The sequence below is a fragment of the Dermacentor andersoni genome, chromosome 7 (assembly GCF_023375885.2).
Source record: "Dermacentor andersoni chromosome 7, qqDerAnde1_hic_scaffold, whole genome shotgun sequence".
In the NCBI taxonomy this organism is placed as follows: Eukaryota; Metazoa; Arthropoda; class Arachnida; order Ixodida; family Ixodidae; genus Dermacentor; species Dermacentor andersoni.
In genome coordinates this window covers 23,509,096-23,525,942 of record NC_092820.1, presented here as the reverse complement: position 1 = coordinate 23,525,942, position 16,847 = coordinate 23,509,096, and the positions used below count along the sequence as shown (strand labels likewise).

The 16,847-nt window shown below is 45.3% G+C and overlaps 1 long non-coding RNA gene across 1 annotated transcript; it reads right to left on the bottom strand.

Moving 5' to 3' along the window:
- Positions 1-2,313: 2,313 nt before the first annotated feature.
- LOC140219401 (uncharacterized) lies at positions 2,314-10,458 on the bottom strand. The gene is made up of 6 exons (XR_011895630.1): positions 9,513-10,458; positions 8,729-8,837; positions 7,489-7,615; positions 5,027-5,139; positions 3,211-3,431; positions 2,314-2,439 (listed from the first exon to the last, which is right to left on the bottom strand). It is a non-coding gene; the product is annotated as an uncharacterized lncRNA (long non-coding RNA).
- Between the last annotated feature and the right edge of the window lie 6,389 nt (positions 10,459-16,847).

The following is a 16,847-nucleotide window of genomic DNA, read 5'->3' as shown; positions in this document are numbered from 1 at the left end:
TGTGTATAAAGTGACATCAGGCCCTTCACGACACTTAGGGAGTCTGTGTATATCGCTGACTTTTGGAGTTTTGATTTTCTTATATGTTTCACGGCAGACAGTAATGCGTAAGCCTCGGCAGTAAATATACTTGTTTCCGGGTGTAGTACATCGGATTCTGAGAAGGATGGGCCGACAGCAGCATACGACACCCCGGCATTAGACTTCGAAGCGTCTGTGTAGAACTCTGCGCAGGAGTGCTTGTGCTGGAGTTCTAGGAAATGAGTTCGTATTTCGATCTCTGGTGCGTGTTTTGTTATTTCTAAAAAGGATATGTCACATTCTACGACCTGCCACTCCCAAGGCGGTAACACCTTGGTTGGATGCATTAGGCGAAGCTCGAGGAGTGGGACATGTATCTGATCACTAAGCTCCTTCACTCGAAGTGAGAAAGGCTTTCTTACAGAAGGACGATTATGGAATAGTGTAGAGCAGGTCATATCGTTAACAGTGTTAAAACATGGATGTTGACGATTGGAGTGTATCTTTAGGAAATATGTAAGGCTGATGTAAGTTCTCTGTAGATGGAGCGACCATTCATTTGATTCCGCGTATAAGCTTTCAATCGGGCTTGTTCTGAAAGCACCAGTGGCTAAGCGGATACCTAGATGGTGGATAGGATCTAGGATCTTTAGTGCGCTCGGAGCGGCAGAGTTGTATACGACGGCACCATAGTCCAATCGTGATCGAATTAGGCTCTTATAAACATTCATCAGACACTTCCTGTCGCTACCCCATGTTGAGTGGGATAGAATTTTAAGTAAGTTCATTGTCCTTAGACATTTTTCTTTAAGATATTTAATGTGCTGTATAAAAGTAAGCTTGCAGTCTAGTATAATACCTAAAAATTTGTGTTCTTTGTTTATGGGTATTTGATGTCCACACAGTTGAACACAAGGATCGGGAACCAGGCCTCTCTTTCTAGTAAAAAGAACACAAGAGCTTTTGTGGGGGTTGATCTTAAATCCGTTTTCGTCAGCCCACTTGGAAACCTTGTTCAGGCCCTGCTGTACCTGTCTCTCGCATACTGCGAGGTTGCAGGATTTAAAGCCTATTTGTAAATCGTCGACGTATACGGAATAAAAAATGGCCGGTGGCAGTGAAGCACGTAGTGTGTTCATCTTAACAATAAAAAGAGTGCAGCTGAGCACACCTCCCTGGGGTACACCGGTTTCCTGCGTAAAAGGACGTGACAGTGCATTACCGACTTTTACTCGGAAGGTGCGGTTGGACAAATAACTTTCTATTAGGGCGAGCATATTGCCACGGATGCCCATGCCCGACAAGTCTCTCAAGATTCCGTAGCGCCACGTTGTGTCGTACGCCTTCTCCATATCGAGGAACACGGATAGGAAATATTGCTTATGTAGAAAGGCGTCGCGAATGTTTCCCTCAATGCGCACGAGGTGATCAATTGTGGACCGCCCTTCCCTGAAGCCACACTGAAAGGGATCAAGCATTTGGTTTAATTCCAGGAAATGTATGAGTCGCCGATTGATCATTTTCTCAAACAGCTTACAAATGCAACTTGTGAGGGCTATCGGGCGGTAACTTGACGCTAACGAAGGATCTTTACCTTGCTTCAGAATGGGAATCACAATCGCTTCTCTCCATGCAAGTGGAAGATATCCAGCAGCCCAAATAGTGTTAAAAAGTGCAAGTAAAGTCAGTTGTGTATCAGTGTGTACGTTCTTAATTATGTCGTACATAATTCTGTCAGGTCCTGGTGCAGAGCTCTTGCATGTGATCAAGGCAGCTCTTAGCTCGGCAATGCTAAAGGGACGGTTGTAAGGCTCATTCTCTCGACCTTTTCTTGTTAATGCCCTATTGAAAAAATATGTATGAGAATTGTACGAGAACTTCTCTACGCTATTATTGCTCCGTAGACTCTACGATGTCGTATGTCACATGTGTACGAGAGGACATCGTTACTGAACGAGATCGTTCTCGTATGGGTACATTAAACGAGATTATTCTCGCATAGCTATGCTTGACGAGATAGTTCTCGCACGTCTATGCTCAACGATATCGTTCTCGTTTGTGCATGCTACATGAAAATATTCTCGTTCAGCTATGCAAAATGACACTATTCTTGTTTAGCTGCATTCTACAAGTGTTCTCATTTGTGTTGAATGAGTTTTGTTCATGCAATATTTTTGGTGAAGTTCCACACAGTAACATCTACTGCCAACATTACAGCGAGTTAATTTCTATCATGTGAGTCGGCCGATGTGCCAGCTCGGAGACAAAGAGGACACTTTTTAGGGCCCACAATTAACACAAACCATCTTTATTTTGCATCCCGAAGCATGGTGGCCAGGTGCTTGTTCAGGTCCTTCAGCCTCCTTGCCTCTGTATCCACGGTGCTTGGCGTTTTTGAAACAAAGTGCTCGTATGCCTCTGCAAAAAAATGTAAACAAAGCAGCCGGCACTGTTAGATTCTAACAAGCCATTGGAACTGACATGCACAATAGGTGGCTCCACTGCATAACTGAATGGGCTGGTTCTTGCATGATATTGAGTAAAGCGTGAAAATCTCACAGAGAAACAGGAAATAGAAAACACGGAGGCTTATGAGTTTTTTACCTATGTAAATTGATATTTCAACATTAACCACAGCAGTTGAAAGCAAGTGCTCGTCCTCGCATTGTCTTGTTCCTGTCTCTGTTAAATGTTCGTGTTTTACAAACAATATAAATGGCTGCAGAATTGCAATACCAGACCACAGAAATAGCCTAATACTTTTCCACAAGTATTTTACATTAAATGAACAAGTATAACAAGCTCATGCAAGTGAATACACAGATAGCACAGCTCTTTGCTACCGCACTGCGGAATATGCAGACGGAAAACACTGCATAGATGCCAGTGCAGAATTGTTTATAGGAACGATTAATGCACCTTTAATACCACTATAGAAACTAAATGATAGTTTTTGTTAGCGAGCTAGAGCACAGCACTTAATATACGCATACAGCTATGCATGCCCCTGATGTGTAGATGTAAACTGTGTCGGCCCATATGAGAGATCACCTCAATACAACCCGATCTTACCGACAGCCCATTATATTCGTGCAGAAAAAGCACCGTGTGATAGGCATTACTCCTTTAACTTCCAAACACTTTGCAATCCTTATGAAAACATGAGCTAGCAGGACAGGGTCTACTTACTTAGATATGCACCAAGATTTTGTGGTGTCAACGCTGGCTTGGCCTCGCCACCTTCCTTTAGCTTTCGCATACATACTTTTGCTCGTAACACTCCTGTGGATTAATTCCTGTGCCTGCCACAAGCATCGGGCAATCTCCCAGGCAAACGTGCTGTCCGTTTTGGCTTGGTTTACCCACATCCATTTACTAGCACAAATAAATAACCCATTTCGATTGTGAACCTACGAAAGATGAAAATTGCAAGAGATTAGTTACTCATATACAAAAATAGCATATGTGCTCTCAGAAAAAGTATCTTTTCCCGAAATAATGGATAAAAAAGGTAACAGTTATTGAGGGAAACTAGGTTGCCAGACACAGTGATGGCACTCAAGGATAAAACTAAGATATATGCAAAAGGTTCAAAGTTTACATCCTGGCTGTAGGAAAGCCCTAGTCAATGAAGCTTCACTGATAATGGGCCAGGGACAATTCTAGCTCAGAGGATTCACCACATTTAATCCCACAGTCAGCGACAAGCACCTTTTGTACGGGATATACTAGATTTTCTTTACATTTGAGAAGAAGTTTAGGGAAGCAGATGGGAACAGTAGAAAACCACAGTAAAACTTCTTGCATCCTTAAGGAGCTGCTTTGTCCGAGCTAGAAATTTTACCCTTGAGGCTGAAAAAAGTTCTTGCAGTAACCCAGTGAGCTCAAATTACACATGCGGTGAAAGAAGGGGTGTATACAGTAAAAGCTCATTCATTGAAATTTCCCAGGACTGGAACAAAATTCTGAATTAACGGAATGTTGAATTATTAAGGGTATGAAAATAAGAAACAAACGTTCACACAAACACACTTTTATACTGAATTAATCCAGAAATCCTGTTTCTATTTCACACATAAGCAGTATGGGAGCTGCAAATGTCAATTCACGACTGATTATACTGCTTGTAGTGGCAAGGGTGTTGAGGAAGTACTCCTTTGCAGTGCAGTCATAGCACAAGACTTGGTCACATCTTTATCAGAAACGTGCTATTCACTACCACGGGTCCATCCCGATAATTTTTTCACTATTGAGCTGGCTGTAACAGATTGTTCTACAAACTCAATGTAACTGGCTGATTGGATGCCAGAGTGCAGGCCACAGTACAATTATTGTCCTCGATAGCCATCATGTTTGTGAGACTGCGTGCATTGCACCAAGTCACAATGAAAGTGCTACTTGCCACAGTTGACCGCTGCGAACGAAACCGTGGTCATGATCATCACGACTACAGAGTGTGACTATGCAGTTCTGAAAGGCGCCAGCCGCGGGGCGCGGCTGGCGACGTAGGCGCGGAGTAGGTCAATCGCGCGCGCCGGTAACCGAACGAACACGCCGAACAACCACCTCCGATCGCACCCCAGCATTCATAGTAGCCATGCCACGTGTCGCATTCGCAGTTGTGCGAGCAACATGCATTGCCTATTAATCTGTTCTTGCCCCTTCGCTTCTCACTTGATATTGCTGGGAAAGCAGTCAAACTGGATAGTTGTTAGACACTGGCGGTCATCTCCTTACCTTCCTTATGAATTGTGCGTTAAATGAGGCTTTTTTCTTGGTGAAAGAGTTCTAGTTTAAGGCCTAAACAAGCTCCATGGCAGTTTGCATTTAAGGAGTGTAAGCATCCTCTGAAAACATGTACATGAGGAACACTGCCGAAAGAGCACTTTAAAAAAAGAACACGAGTGTATTTATCACCAAGGCCAACCCTTGTGTCTTCTTAAATATTTATCAAAAGTCAAACTCAAAACTGATACTAAGGTGCAAGGTGTCCATATCATATTACCTTGTGAAAGCACCGTGGTGCCTGGATATTGTGGGACCAACTCGGACGTGGAGATCAGCACTGATCAGCAACACTGCAGTCTGCTTACAGCTTTTCTGCAGGCCCAGCCACACCTGCATTAAAACAAGTGAGCTTGGTGTCACAAGAGTACTGTATTTACCCGCATAATGATCAGACTTTTTTGTAAAAAAAATGGTCGCAAATTCAGATGTGTGATCATTACGCCGGTTAAATTTCCCGCGAAAAGAATTTTTTATCCCGCGTTTGCTGCGGGATGGCAACAGGTCAACAAATAGGTGGCTGCCACTGAGTGTAGTGCGGAACACCAAAACAAAAATGGCGGCCGGCGCAGCAAGCTGAACACACCAAATGCGCCAAATGCGATTTTTTTTTTCTCGTGAGTACGTTACATGCATTGAAACAGTTTCTTCCGTATCCGGAATGAATAATATCATTAATATCAGTAAGTCTATGGCAATAACGTAGCCATGTCCACTATGAGGGGGCAGAAACAGATGGGCGCGCTTAGCTGCCAGTGACATAGAAAGACACGGCGGGCATGCTGCGGAAACTGCGGCATTTGTCTTCACTACTGTATTAATACAGCACGTTTCCGCTAAGGGTGGGCGAATATCTTAGCTGTATTACAAGTGTTACAAGATTTGTTGCGTGCCCACGAGTGCAGATGAGAAGAATCGAAAGGTGCCTTTTTTGTTGTTCTTGACCACAACCATTACAAAGCCTACACATAATAAAGGCAATTTTGGTTGTAGCTTTTTTGTCATGGAAGTGCGGAAAGTGATGAAAGGAATGAAATCGGGCATCTGCTTAAGAATGTTTGGTGCGTGCAGACTGCTTGGTTTGTCTTGAAGAGTTGTTCGCGTAGCATTCGACAGATGGTAAGCGCGATCATTAATAGCTAGACTTGGCACATGACAGATCGCTGCGGCAAGTTCGGAGTGTGATCAACACAGGAAATAAAAAAAAATCGAATTTGGACGACAAAATTCAGGGCTGTGATCATTACGTGAGTGCGATCATTATGCGAGTAAATACGGTAAATATAGAAAGTGACACTGTGAACAAAGCAATACTTATTAGGTAAAAATAAGGATGAAATGCTGATATTCACCCATAGAAAGCTTTAAGTAACAAAGCTTGCAAGATAAGAAAAATGCAATGTATGGGCCATCTGTACAAGAACATTAATCGAAGGTCCCTTCATTTTTTTAGTCCCTTCACCTCATGCATAGATGGCAGTCGGGTTAAGTAAACTGGGCCAGATTACCACATAGTGTAAGCAAAGGTGGTCACTTTGTGGGCCAATTATGATACCATAGCACGACACGCATCCCTACAGTCGTTTTAATGTGTTCTGTAATGCTAGCCATCTTGTAGGCCCTACAGTGTCAAAGCATCCATAACCCTAACAGCGTTACCCAGTAGGGATAACCAATAAGTGTGCACAGCAGCACAACTCAGCAAATCTATCAGGAGGCTTTCGTTACACTTTTACAACTCTCCTCCTATGGCTTCATCCCAATTTTTGTCAATACAAGCTTGAAGCATCTGCACAAGCTGAATGCACCAGGGCACCATAAGAAATACCACATCTTTCTAACCAATTCCATGTTTAATATAAGACTGGCAAGTTCACTATCATGGGTAGAACAAACCAAATTGTTCTGGAATCAAGTAATCTTCCACTACCTGTGAAAAAAAAGCACGCAAGAAAGAGTACGTAGAGCACAGGGGTGTTGATGGATATTAAATATCACTGTCGTGCAGTAGACACTACGTCGGCAAAACAGGCCAATGTATAAATGACTGGATTTGCAACCATGTTAACTGAATGCTCAGGTCATTTCGTGGTCACTTGGTAGTGCAAAGCTCACTTACATTATTTTGTTTGAAAACTGTGCAACCGTGGCAATGTATAAGGACCATAGCGCTGGCGAAATTCGTTAAGATTTCCTTATATGTGTGACAGGGAATCTGCAAGTTGGCTCCACCTCCAGTGGACTATCATATAGCAAGACTGCTTATTTATCATTGTAAAACAAGCGTCATAGTAGCCATGCCATGTGTCCTTTTCGCGGTTGTGTGAGCAACATGCATTTTCGATTTATCTGTTCTTGCCCTTTCACCTCTCGCTTTATAGTGCTGTGCAAGCAGTAAAACTGGATGGTTGTTAGACTTATGTCCTGTCACTTCCTCACCTTTCTTATGAATTGTGCATTAAATAAGGCTTTTCTTTTGGTGAAAGAGTGCTACATTAAGGCATAAACAAGTTCCATGGCGGTTTGCATTTAAGCATCTTCTGAAAACATGTACATGAGGAACACTGCAAGAAGAACGCTTTAAAAAAGAACACGAGTGTATTTATCACCAAGGCCAACCCTTGTGTCTTAGCATATTTCTCAAAACTGATACTGACGTGCAAGGTGTCTATATCATATTACCTTGTCAATGAAGCAAAGCACAGTGGCGCCTGGACGTTGTGAGGCCAACTCAGACGTAGAGATCAGCACCAGCACTGATCAGCAACACAGTAGTGTGCTTACACTCTTTCTGCAGGCCCAGCCACATCTGCATTAAAACAAGTGAGCTTATTCTCACAAGAGTATAATATAAAAAGTGACACTATGAACAAAGTAATTCTTATTAGGTATAAATAGGAATGAAATGCTGATATTCGCCCATAGAAAGCTTTGAGTTAACAAAGCCTGCAAGATACGAAAAGTGCAATGTATGAGCCATCTGTGCAAAAACGTTAATCGAAGGTCCCTTTTTTGCGCTTCTGTCCTCCTCGTGCATAGATGGCAGACAGGTTAAGTAAACTGGACCAGACTGCCCTGTAGGGTAAGCAAAGGTGGTCACTTCTTCGGGGAGCAGCCTATAGGCTGCTTCTTGAGAGTATTAGAAAATGCGAATAATGCATGTATGCATTATTCACAAGAGGCCTTGTTTCTCTGAGAATGCCACAGCCAATCACATATTTCAAATTGACCATTTTAAAATGCATGCAAAGTACAGCATGGCTTTGAGGGTACCCCAGACTACTGAAATTCACATCAGCCAAGTTCAGCAGACAACACCATAATTAAGCCTCCAGAAGTTGTGCATTTTACTGCAAGTTAACAGAATAATGAGGAAGAGAAGGTGAGGGAGATGGTGCCACTATAGCATAGTTCAAGCTCTATCCCACATCATGTGCAGAAGGGCAAAGAATGCCCAGCTTTCGGTTATACTCGCACCTGTGACCACTGCACCATGTTGACTGACATGCGTAACAAGCAGTTTGTGATACCACGTTATTACATCCTGCAACTGACGTGACATCAGAGATCAGCTTCAAGCTTGACGCTATGCTATACTAGGGACAGATAATGAACTGGCTACATTAAAATCTAAAGCAAAAGTGTTGAACATTGTTTGCCAAACCTGCCAGCCTCTGCACTTCATATTTTGCAAAAATTCTAGACAGAAATCCTGTGTTGGAAAGACAGCATGCACTTTCCTAAAGCTTGCTCTCAGCGCCCACATTTTTCTATGCATACATTATTAACCACTATTTACCTTGACACGCTGTACACAAACAGCACACTTGGAAAAGCAGAAACTAATCGGGAAAGTTGGCAGGTACCAAATACACAAATAGAACCTAGAACACATAAATGGCTGTGACCGTTTTGTACGTACCTTGTCAAAGCAGGCAGATCAGATGCTTTGTCGTGCTGTTCAGGCTGCATGGTGCCGCAGTCTCCTTTGTGGTGCAGAGATGCCTCCGTCTCAGGAAATTGTGACATCCCTAAACAATAAATGTTCAGCTTATTGTAATCACTGCTGAATCTGCAAACTTGTGATTTAACAACATCGCGTCAAATTGTGGAAAGCTCTCGTACAGCCAGCTACAAGAAGCTGCATCCGCTTAGACAAATAAATATTTCATTCTTACATCACAGGCGGTTATTAAACGTGTCAAAGGCACGAAAACAAACAGAACACTAAACACAAGAAATACAGGTTGTCTTGGCGACAATCTATAAGCATCAAAGTTTGCATACAAGCTAAAAGCTTCTCACGAGTCAGATCATTTGGATGCCGTCGCGCGTTGGCGTTAGCTGTGAAAACATTTGCACAACACATCAACGTACTTCTAGAATTGTCTATACGATTTCTTGCTGAGGAATTACGTACAGAAGCAGTGACATTCCCTGCTTGAATTTTTGTGCCCGTTCAGACCAAGCGATGCCCCGGCGCTAGCATACTTCATAACAAAAAGAAAATAAACAATAGATGAAGCTCTTAACAACATCAATCTCGGGGTAATTTTCGTGAAACGTTTTCCTAAATGTGCACTACGATATCGAACGAACATTAGGGAATCACTGTCACTGTTTTTGTAGCTGTACTAATCATCTTCTGCTGCGCATGACAAGGTACACTACATGAACCATAAGAATGCGCTAGGCGCCGGACTTACCTTCTGAGGCGAGCGCTCCTTCGTGTCCGTTCACGCCGCATCGACTGCACCAACAGTCCGTCCAACGTAGTGTTGAATTGCGGTGAACTACAGTACGCGATAGCACAACTATCAACACATTCTTCCGTGCACTGTGAGCCGATGCGGGAGCGGCGAGAGTACAACACTTCTCATGAGCCGGGCACAAAGAAAGCGCGTGTGGACCGCACTACGATAATCAACAACGGCGCACAGCAAGAAACATACAGCGAGCTAATAGCATTGCACAGGACCCAGGGCTTAGTGATCGTTAATTCGCACAAAAAATGAGCACATGTTCTCTACGCACCGCGTAAATATGATCAAACGATCAGTACCACATCGACCGCCCGGGCCGCCGCAACAACGTTTATAGATTCTCTTTAAGTACCCCAACTCCTAGCCTATGCGCACCATTTAGCCCGCTACCGTTCACGCCACCGCAGCGCTGCCATCGACCTCCGCGCCAAGCGTCCAAGCGTCGTCTGCTATAGCCTGGCACGGTTATAGGTGCTTGTCGCGGCACTCGGCATTTACATGGTGCTCGCTGAATAAAGCAGCCGTTATTTCTTTCTGTTGTTGTTTAAGCTGAAGTATAATATTTTACAGACACCATACCTGGGGGTACAGGTCCGAAGAAAGGAATGAGATGAAAAAAAAGTGGGCCTACAAACCAAAGTGCGCACGCAATGTTAACGCTCGGTGACCCACACTTCGCCGGTACTGGCGTCTCCGTGAGCGCAAAACTTGAACCGGACGCAAAAGACCTCGACCGCCAGCCACGTGCACGAGGACAGTGACAAGGCACACGCAGTGAGAAAATAAAATCGGCTACAGCACAAGAAGCGCAAACACCCGCAACTAACCTGCACATGTCAGCAGAGCAGCACCGCTCACTTGGTGCAGAGCTCGACCGCAGCGCCCTCACAGTCCCAGCAACAAGTCGCGCCTTGCTCGAAAGGAAGAGTAGTGCAACTGAGAAAGTAATTATAGGTCTCGGTCCGAAATGAGGGGAAATGACGTCTTTTGTTTACTTCGCCGTCTGTGGTTCCGGTAACCGTGATCGCATGGGTAGCGTGGGTAGTACAGGCGTATTATTTCAATGTTCTTGCGTGTTTTAGGCGACCTTTTTCAACAACTTTGCTGACATTGCTTTCAACAGCGAGGACAACCTGTGGAGCAGCCCTATCAATCGGACAGGGCCGTAAAATCTGTTTGGAGTTCGCAGCACATCGTCGTTTGGTTTGTGAATGTTAGAAGGTGTTCGTGATTCTCAGCGGCGTAATCGACGACAGATTTGGCGTCGAGTGGTGTACGCTTTGTTCAGGCTTGTTGTGCGCCGTTCTACGGATGTGTACTGTGGTGTTGTTTGTGCTTCGGGAAATGGTGCCACGCCGGCGGGATTTGCTTTCTTGTAAAAACGTCCGTACCGTCTTCGGCGAGTGCTTTCGGAAACTGCTCGCCTTTTGTGCTTGTGTGTGTGCGTGTGCGCGCACGCGCGCGCTTCTGATATGCGTCGAACGCGTAGGAACGTCCGTACAGTTTTTCGTTAGCGCTTTCGGAAACTGCTCGCATTCTGTCTGTGTGCGCGCGCTTGACATTCGTCGTTATTGCGATTTGCAAAGGTGTTTTTCATTTGGTGACTGCGTCCGCGAACGCCAGGATGTGATACGCGTTCGTCATTTAAAGACCCTGCTTCAGTGTAGGGTCACTTACATTTTGGTTGCTTGGAGGTCAGCTTTCAACACATGGCAAGGCATTCCAGTGCGCTTAACCATCATTGGCACACGAACTGCTTTGTCATTTCTCCTTTAAATTTAAATTCAGTTTTGTGTAGTATGTAGGCAGATAATGGTCACCAAGTTGCGACGCTCATCTCGTTTTTTGCCACTGCTGTGCACATATGAGTATTTTTTACTAGGTCAAGCCCTCTTAGCAAGTTGTGAAACACTTAGTGCAAATAATTTTTCACAGCAGTAACTGTGATCATGACCACGATTGATCACATGACTTTTTAGGGATTGTTATTGTTATTACCACATTTTCTTATTTATTTGTGACAAAGTGCGATGGATTTTGACTGCTATTTTGGCTATCTGTTCACCAACCTATTACACTGTTTTGTGGTTGTGCTTTTTATATTTATATGTGGGCATGCATGGCCAATCTCATGCCTACCTTCTACAATTTGACATAAACAGGCACTAACATGCTCTTAGCAGATTTGTATTTGACAGTATTGTGGTTGACGCACTTGGCTATTAGGAAAATATGCAGGTTCAAGTTCACCCATTACTACCTCTGACTGATATCTCTGATGCAAAGCAATATTATTAGGATGTGACAAAGCGCATGCATAATTTGTCACTGCTCAAACTGCCTGCAATAAACTTTGCCAACTCGTCCTTGTTTGAAGTGTTTCCAATGTGCTATAATCGCATTGCCAGATTATTTTATTGCGTGCACAAACATATAGCATTTTATTATGAAACTTTGATGGTACCCGACTCCTATATTGCAATAAAATCTTAGGCAGATCTACTCTGAACAAAGGATTCATTCTCAGATGGTAGCTTTCGACAATATCATGGTGCTATCCAGTGCCTATTGGCTGGTCGAGGAATGCGTCATGCAAAGGCAGTAGTATCGCCATAAGTGTTCATCCGAGAATATGTCCCCAAGTGAAAATCATTGCATCAAAAGTACCGACAGCAGCTTTGATGGGGATGTATATTCGTTGCATGAAATTCCAGAAGTTGAACTCTGAACATCTTATTTGCTCTGTAGTTTATGCTGGTATATATGTGTCACAATGGTTCAATGTGATCATGCAGCACATTGATCACGCTCTTGCATGTACTGCAAACAACTCATCATAAATCTCACTGTCATTAATGAGCTTTTGTATGCACTACGACTTGAGTACACACACTTTGTATGCAATTCATAGTCATCCACAATGATCAAGTTGCTCATACGACTACAGTGCGTACACATCACACACCACCTCACACACGTCATACATAATCTCGTCAGGTCTACGCAACTCATCGCACACATGTCATACAAGTTCTACGCATTCTTATCGCAGATCGCATAAATCTCGTGCACATCGTAAAAGTCTGCGTAGCACATCATACAGATCTCGCTCATTTTCTACGAGAGTTCGTTCAATATGCATTTCATATCGTTCATTTCTCGTCAAATCTGTACGACATGCATACATCTCGTTCAATTTCTCGTCAAATCTGTACGACATGCATACATCTCGTTCAGTTTCTCATACAAATTTTTCAATAGGGTGGCTTACGTTCTTCTGTTTCTTTGTATTTGAGAAAGGATTGTGTATAATTTGTTGGGCTTGACACGTTCTCAAAATGCTCCCCAAGTGAGTCTGCCTGGTCTTGTAGTGTATCACCCTGTGTGTTTACTAGAGGGAGTGAGTATGTTTGCCGCCCTCTAATCCTATTTACTCTGTTCCAGGCTTTGGCCTCATCCCTAAACGAGTTAATACTTGATAAAAACTTGTGCCAGCTTTCTCTTCTGGCCTGTCGGCGGGTTCGCCTGCCTTGTGACTTTACTTTTTTAAAGTTGATAAGATTTTCTGCAGTGGGAGAAGCACGTAGCAGCCCCCACGCCTTGTTCTGATTCCTACGCGCGATCCTACATTCGCTGTTCCACCACGGTACACGTGGTTTGCATGCCAAACCACTTACTTCGGATATGCATTTTGACGCGGCATCTATTATAAATGTTGTAAGATACTCCACCGCAGCATCAATTTCTAAACAAGAGATGTCAGCCCATGAGATGCTGGTGAGAGTTCGAAATTTCTCCCAGTCGGCTGTGTCTATGTTCCACCTAGGAGCTTGTGGAGGATATTCGTTTTCTTTAGATGTTTTTATTAGTACCGGGAAGTGGTCGCTCCCGTAAGGATTGTTTGTAACTGTCCATTCGAGTTCGGGCAGTATACACGGGGAAACTAGGCTGAGGTCAATTGATGAAAATGTTCTGTTGGCGAGAGAATAATATGTGGGTGCCTTCTTATTCAGCAGGCATGCACCAGAAGAGAAGAGGAATTGTTCAACAAGACGACCTCGCGCATCTATACGAGAGTCGCCCCACAGGCTGTTGTGCGCATTGAAATCTCCAAGTACAACGTAAGGTTCTGGCAATTCATCTATGAAGGACTGAAATTCATGTTTGCTTAGTTTGTACTGTGGGGGTATATAAATCGAACAAATAGTGATAAGTTTGTTTAGCAAAACAATTCGAACCGCCACTGCTTCAAGGGCCGTTCGTAGCTGTAAATGTTGACATGCTATGCTCTTTTGGATTACTATTGCAACACCTCCCGATGATGCGATGGCATCATCGCGATCTTTGCGAAAAGTAACATGCTGTCGGAGAAAGTTTGTGTGTTTGGATTTTAAATGTGTTTCTTGTAAACACAGCACTTTTGGATTGTGTTGGTGGATCAGTTCTTGTACATCATCGAGGTTTCTAAGTAGACCTCTGACGTTCCATTGTATGATTTGTGTGTCCATATTTAATGTAAATTAGTGCTGTGTTTACGGAAACGGAAGGGATGCCTTAGATTACAGAGCCCTTTCGAGGCCCTGTAATAGGGGTTTTGTTCTTTCTGGAGCGTTCGAGGGAGCCTCGCCGCTCCTTAGGCGCTTGGTGCGCCTTGAGGATGGGTGTAGTGTCCATTGCCTCTTGTGAGGCGCCGGACACGTGCTCTTGCGAGCGAGCGGTTTTCAGGGGGAGTCCCGCCTTGGAGGGCAAGACCCCTGCGCCCACCAGCCCGGAGGTCGATGGGGCTCCCTGAGGGATTTGGCTGCGCTGGCCGTTGCCAGCGCTGGAGGGGGCCTCGGAGGTTGGGGCAGCCTCGGCTGCGCCCACCTTCGGGGTCGATGGCTCCACCTGCTCGGTTGGCGGAGCAGCGCTAGCTGCAACCACCGTGGGGGCAGATGGCGTGACTGCCGACTCACTGACTGTGGGTCGGACAGCCGCCGGAGGCCGTTGTGACGCTGCCCCCTGACGCGCCACATCGGCAAAGGTTTTCTTTGGCAGGTATACTACCCGCCTTCGTGCCTCTTTGAACGATATATTCTCTTTTACTTTTATAGTCACAATTTCTTTTTCCTTCTTCCAGGAGGGGCACGACCGCGAGTACGCGGCGTGGTCCCCGTCACAGTTTACACAGTGTAGAGAGTTCTTACATGCTTCAGTGGCGTGTTCAAGGGCACTGCATTTGGCGCATGTTTGGCGGCCTCGGCAGCTCTGCGAGCTGTGGCCAAAACGTTGGCATTTGAAACATCTCAAGGGATTCGGCACATACGGCCTTATACGAAGCTTGATGTACCCGGCCTCGATTGACTCGGGCAGGACACTGGAGTTGAAGGTGAGTATTAGGTGTTTAGTCGCAATTTCTTTTCCGTCTCGCCTCATCTTGATTCTTCTGACATTTATGACATTCTGTTCGCTGAAGCCCTCCAAGAGCTCAGCCTCAGTCAGCTCCAATAAATCATCATCGGAGACTACGCCACGCGTGGTATTCATGGTACGATGAGGAGTTACTGTTACTTTGGCGTCACCAAATGAAACTAGATTGGGTAGATTTTCATATTGTTTCTGGTTGCGGAGCTCCAAGAGGAGATCGCCGCTTGCCATCCTGGATGCTTTATAACCTGTACCAAAAACTTGGGTAAGAGACTTGGACACGAGGAATGGAGAGATTGTTCGCACGGGTTTGCCTGGTGTTTCAGTGTGCACTACATGGAAACGAGGAAAGGTTTCTTTTTGGCGGGCAAAAAATTCAAAGACATCATCGGTGCGCCCCCTCTTGAGGGAGCGATCAGGTAATGTGGGGAAAGAAGAAGCCATAAGAGATTGTAATTTCGGCAGTAACGCCAGCCACCCACCGTGGAGTCCTACAAGGGGACGCTGCAGGATCCGTAAAACACGGCCTGCAAACGCCAGCAGTACGTTACCACTATAACCAAATACGAAATAACCTAGGTTGGCTATTCACACAAGGTTAACCCTTGCTGCCTGGAAAAATTGGAAGTAAGTGGAAGCTAGGAGAAGACAGGAAAGATAAAAAGTGAGAGAAAGACGAAGATTAGAGGAAGAGAGAGACAGGAAAAGGCAACTACCGATTTCCCCCGGGTGGGTCAGTCCGGGGGTGCCGTCTACGTGAAGCCGAGGCCAAAGGGGTGTGTTGCCGCCGCCGAGGGGCCGTAAAGGTCCAAACACCCGGCATTGGCTCAACCCCCAGGATCCTCTTTTCCCCGGACACGGCTAAGCCGCGCACGGCTACACGCGGGAGGGTCCAACCCTCGTGTGCTCGGGTCCGTGGTGTCGCAACACACCAAACGCCTGCTTGCGCAGACGCCCCTGCGGGGAAGGTATGGCTGTAAGCAAGCTACAAAGAGACGAAGAAACTTACATCAGGCTCAATTGAGAGGTCCTGCAAGACATTACGGCATTCTGCCTGTACATCCTCCAAGGAAATTGGGCACTGCTTCCTTTGCAGATTGCGGAGGAGGAGCTTAGGGTACTTCAAGCCCAAGGGAATGTAGGGGTCAGCAAATTTTTGGGCAAGCGAGAGAAGTGCTGGCCTACCCTCAGATTTACTCAATGACGAGAAAAACTTTAACATCTCGTCCTCTCTCGGCTTGGGCATTTCAACACTTGGTGGGTCGCGGGGGGCAGCCTCAGTGTCGTCCAGGCGGCGTTTTTTCATTGCGGAAGACGCGAAGTCCATCTCTGCCACCGGTCGGCATTCCAGACTGACGAGATGAGGCGGTAGCCATGCATTTTGCCCATCTGTGCATGATTGACCATCCCGGCGTGTCGCAACAGCCTCCAAATAAAAGAGCACTGCACCAACGTGTGAGTACGCCTCCCCGAGGCCGGCCATGCACGTACAGTGCGCGCACAAAACTTCCCCGTCAGCTTTAATCAACAGCCACGGCAGCAGCAGCTTATCTCTGAACGCCTGAGAGTGGCGGACCTGCGCAGGGAGAAAAGATACATCACAGTGTTTAGCTTACGCGATTAGACACTGTGAACACGAAATCAGGCGTATGAAGCACGAACAACATTACAGCAACTTCACCGACGATCTAGCGACAAGTGCGACGGACTGGGCGCCACATACATTGCTTGCTCCATCGCTATATTTCTGGACGACTGAAAAAATGCCCCAAGCCGCTGACATGCGGTACATTATATAAGTACAGCCTACCTTTCCAACGACGACGACGTTGCCATCACGAACTTTCACTCTTGGTGGCTCCACGAGACCAC